The following is a 5247-nucleotide window of genomic DNA, read 5'->3' as shown; positions in this document are numbered from 1 at the left end:
GCCAGGGCCGCCCCCTGGTGGGCTGAGCTGGCCACACACACACACACACACACACACACAATAAATAAATAAATAAAATTAAAAAAAAAATAGCAACGGGTGTCTCAGGAGGTCCCAGTCACCCACTCAGGTGACAAATACCATCTAGACTTTAATAGGCCAGGAAATATTAATTATATGTATTTTTTATCTCCTAGGCAAAAGCGCAAACCTGGTCATTCTGTCTCTTTTGAGGCCTGGCCTTGAATGGGAGCGGCTCAGCCTCAGTGGTGCTGTGTTCTAATCCTTGGCTCTGCGTCCTGGAGGACCGAGCTCTGCCTGCCTGCCTAGAACAGCCCTGCTGGACACAGCTGTCCATAATAAAACATCAATGTGGCCCTTGACTCGGAGATGCAGCGCCCTGGACAGAGTGACTGTCACTTGGCCCACAACTGTGGGCACGCGCTCGCAGGCCCGTTGGGGGTCGGGGCCACCGGGACGTGCCCCAAGCAGTGAGGGAGAGGGCTTGGAAAAATCCCCGCGCAGGGAGGCGGTGCCGGCCAGGGGCGGCGGAACAAAGGCGCCCGTGCCGACTGCGCAGCTCATGGAAAAACCCGGCGGGGGCGGCGGCCGCACCCTTCGCCGCCGGGGGCTGTCCCCGTCCCCGCCCCGTCGCGCCCAAGCCGGGCCGGACCCGGACAGACGGCCGCGCCCACGTCCCTACAGCAACCCAGGCCGCGCGCCTGGGCAATGGGCTGGGCTGGAGGACGCCCGGCGGCCGGGCGCGGGGCCCCAGCATGGACACGGACCCCAGGAAGCAGAGGAAGCCACAGGTGCTTGGCCAGGCTGCCCAGGGCCGGCCCAGTCCCTTCCCTCCCAGCCTGGGGTTTCCCATTCCGCGCAGCCTGGTCTTGTTAACCTGGCCCAACGGGTTTCCCTGTCCATGTATCAGGGATAGTGTTCCCCAGGTGGACCAGTTCAACCTATAAAAAGTGAAAAACGAAGCAGGAACACTGCAGGAGAGCGAAGTCAGGCCTTCGCACTGAGCCACACCCCCAGCACATTTTATTTTTTATTTTGAGGCAGGATCTCATTAAGTTGCTAAATTGCCCAGGCCGGACTTGAACCTCCCATCTTACTGCTCGGCCTGCCAGAGTGCTGGGATGACTAGGCACCTGATGGAGTAGGAGGAAAAGACCCAGAAACCATAAAATTAGTTGACTGGAGCTGGCAAGGCCCTTCCTGAACCCCAGATCTGTCATCCTGCTGTTTATTTGCTGTGTGGCAGGGATGGGTACATGAGCAGCTGTGGAAACTGCTGGGATGCAGGGGGCTTCCCAACGGTTCAGCTTCAAGAAGGGGCTTCTAGGGAGTGTGGTGGTGCACTCCTGTAATCCTGGCCCTGGGCAGGCTGAGGCAGGAGGATCCTTGGGTGTTGGAGACCAGCCTAGGGTACTAAGGGAGCTCAAGGCCAGCCTGAGCTGCAAAACAAGACCCTGTCTGGAAGAAGGAAAAAGGGGAGGGGGGAAGGGGAGGGAGGGAGGGAGGAGGACTCCACCCCGAGGCCCGGAGCTCAGCAGGGAATAGTTCTGGTTGCCTTGGTCAACACAGGATCAACTGAAGCAGGGAAGAGGTGACACCCAGGTCAATAACCTGGTGTCTGTGATTCCCTTGGGACCGGACCTTGGACTCGGATAACCCAAAGCTGCAGGGCGCAAGTCTCCTGATCTTGTTCAGCGTCCTTGAACTTCAGATTCCTCATCTGTAAAATGGGAGCACGGGTACTGGAAGCGGGTACCAGTCCCCATCCATCCAGCCTTCCATCCCCGCGGAGGTTGAGAAGGGAGGAAGCCTGGGGGAGTAGCGCCCCCTGGAGGCCAGTTGCGGGAGGCCCGAGGACGAGCCCCGGATAACTCCGGACCCCCGGCGGGTTGGCCCGCGGCAGGTAGGGTCCAGCCGCGAGGGCTCCGTGCTTCCTGCAGGGAGAAGACTGTGTCCCGGCAGCGCCCGAGAGCTTCTGGCCCTGCTCAGCTTCTGGGGCTCCTCTGCCTCCTGCGGCAGGGCCTCGGCCGGGCCCGGCTGTTTCCGAGGCGCCGCGCTCCTGAGGCAGAGAATCGCGGGTGCAGCTCGGCTCGCGGCTCGCCCTGATCCGGCAACCTTCATCCAACTGCGTCGCCAAGGCAACGGCCACAACACCGTCCAGTGATCCGGCCCCGGCCAATCAGAGCCGAGCCTGCTGCCAACACCAGCTGCAGCCCAATCCACGGGTTCCCAGGGCTCGGAAGGACCCCGGCCCCCGACTTGGAAGTGGGGTTCACGGTAGCACCAATTCCCGCTCTCCTAGGCCCGCATTACTTAGTGTGCGTGCGGGCTTGCCGAGCGTGCCGGGCGGGCGCGTAGGCCTGCCTCCTCGCCGCCATAGGTGAGTCACTCAGACCCCGTGACTCGGGTGTCACCTTTATGGAGAGCCTTCCGCTGAGCCCGGCACATGCGCCTGGAGTTCTCTGCGGTCTCCCCACTGACTTTTTTGTTTTAGACAGAGTCACGGTGGCCTATGACTGTTAATTCCCGTCCTCCGAGGCAGGAGGCTCACTACTGTGAGTTCAAGGCCAGCCTGAACTACATAGCAGGATCCTGCCTTTTTTTTGTTGTTGTTTTTTTAGACAGGGTCTTTTTTTGTTGTTTTAATGCATTTGGTACAGGGTCTCACTACACAGCTCAGACTCGTAGTGATCTCCCATCTCAAACTCCTCAGCGGGATTACAGGCTTGTGCCACCATGTCCAGTCTCTGTGGCTGGCTCAACGCACCTGGGGATGGGGCTGGCGTTTGGGGATAGAACCCAGGTCTCTGCAAGCTCTTAGTCCGCTGAGCTATCTTGCCGGCCCTGAGATAGGGTCTTGCAGTGTCTCTTGAACTGGAGCCGGGGAGATGGCTCAGTAGAATAAGCACTTCCATGGTGAGCACAGGGGCCTGAGTTCAATCCCCGGTTCTGCCAATCTCCTGAACTGGTCAGGCTAGCCTTGAACTCCATAGAGCCCAGATAGGCTGCGCGCTGGGGTTGTAGGCGTAGCCACCAAGTGTGTGCCACCACACCCCTCTCAGCCCTTGCTTTGGTGGCCCTTCTGGACCCTGGCCACTCAGCCCCCACTGTACCTGGACGTTCTGTGATTGTGATCAGAGCCCTGGACTTCCCATCCCTCAGTCCCCAACCTGCTCTGAAAGGGCCAGGAGAGTCCTGGACCCAGCCTCTCAGCCCTCGGTGCAGCGTTTTTGGCTTCTGAGTTCTGGGGTGCCCTTGGGCTCCCTAGCAGCTTCCAGTACTCTTCCTGCAGCTCTGGCCACCACAGTCTGCTTCCGGTGTCACTGTGGACTTATCTCACATGCAGGCTACAATACTTCCCTCTCAGAAGCCTTTCCTGCCCTCTTGGCCTACTCAGGCTTTTTCTATTTTTTGGTACTGGGACTAACTCAAGGCTTTCACAGTGAGCTGCAGTCCCAGCGCCTAAGAGGCTGAACAGGAGGATTGCTGTCAGCAAGATCCTGTCTCAAAAAAAATCAAAAGAAAATAAAAAAAGGCAGAGGGGTTTTTGTTGTTGTTGTTTGTTTTTGTTTTTTTTGAGACAGGGTCTCACTTTGCAGTTCAAGCTTGAGTGCACTTGAGTGCACTTTGTAGCCCAGGCTGGTCTCAAACACTCAATGAACCCCCTGCCTCAGCCTCCTGAGTGCTGGGATTACAGGCATGCACCACCACGCCTAAACAAAAGGTCTATGCAAGGTCTATGTAGTTCAGGTTGGCCTGGAACTCACAGTGATCCTACTTTTTTTTTTGCTACTGGTGATTGAACTTAGGAACCTGTGCTTGCCAGGCAGGCACTTAAGCTGCTGAGCTATCTCCCCAGCCCAATACTATTTATTTTTCAAATTGTTTTGTTATTTATTTATTTATTTATTTGGTGGAACTGGAGATTGAACTCAGGCCCTTACACTTGCCAGGCAAGCGCTTATTCTACTGAGCTATCTCCCTGGCCCCTTGTTTTGTAAATTTATCAAAAGGGTCTTACTATTTTATTAAATTGCCAAGAGACTGGACTGGAACTTGCAATCCTCCTGCCTCAGTCCCCTAGACTGCTGGGTTGCAGGCTTGTACCACTGCCTGGCTCAGTCTGAGCATTTACAGCCTCACATTAACTTTTTTTTTTTTTTTTAATGAATTTTAGGTCAGGGTCTACAGGGTGTACAGGGTCTCTCTATGTAGATCAGACTCATAGTGATCCTCCTGTTTTAAGCCTCCCAAGCGCTGGGCTTACAGGTGCACGCTACCATGCGCAGTCTCAGTTGCCCTCTCAGGGCGCCCCAGGGGCAGGGCTGGGATCAAACCCCCAGCTGCTGCCTCTGCCTAAGCAGGCGCTTTAATCCTCTGAGCTATCTAGCCAGCCCACGTTAATGTCTAAGGGGGCCGGCCAGATAGCTCAGCGGATAAAAAGCAGCTTCTTAGGCTTAAGTTCAATCCCCTGCGTACCTGTTCCTGCATGCAGAAACAGCTACACAGCGTTCCTCTTGGAACCCCAGGCCTACAGCACCTGGCCCCCGCAGCCACCTGGGGCTGAAACTGGGGTCCCCTCCCCCTCTCTCCAAGGGCAAAGTAAGTTGGATCCGGGTGTGGTATAGACCTTAACAGGCTACTAGCCTGTCTTGATTTTATTTTTTTTTCCTGTATTTTAGAGAAGGTCTACAGGGTGTTCAGGGTCTCACTACTAGATTGGACTAGTAGTGATCTGTTTACAGCCTCCCAAGAGCTGGGATAATAGGGGCGTGCCACCAGGCCCAGTCTCAATTGCCAGCTCAGTGCACCCCGGGGTTAGGCAGGCCAGCACCGCAGGCCCCGGGATGGACTCCCACCCTGTGCCTACTTGCAGGCACTTTAATCTGCTGAGCTATTTGGCCGGCCCCTGTCCTTGAATTTTGCTCTCTCACTGAGCTACATCCTCTGCCTTTTTAAAAAAAAACTTATTTTGAAGGGCCGGCCTCTTCCTCCCTGCCCCACCCCCCCTTTTTTTTCTCTTTTTGGTGGCACAGAGGTAGGACAGAAGAAAGAAAAGGTAGGTAAAAAGAAGACATCAAGTTTTTTCTTTTTGTCTTTTTGAGACAGGGTCTCACTATGCAGTTCAGTCTGGCCTTGAGTTTACCTTGTGGCCCAAGATGGCCTCAAACTCGCTAGGATCCTCCTGCCTCAGCCTTCTAAGGGCTGGGATTACAGGCATGGACC

Source organism: Octodon degus, unplaced genomic scaffold (genome assembly GCF_000260255.1).
Source record: "Octodon degus isolate 3935 unplaced genomic scaffold, OctDeg1.0 scaffold00089, whole genome shotgun sequence".
Taxonomy (NCBI): Eukaryota; Metazoa; Chordata; class Mammalia; order Rodentia; family Octodontidae; genus Octodon; species Octodon degus.
This window is presented reverse-complemented; position numbering follows the sequence as displayed.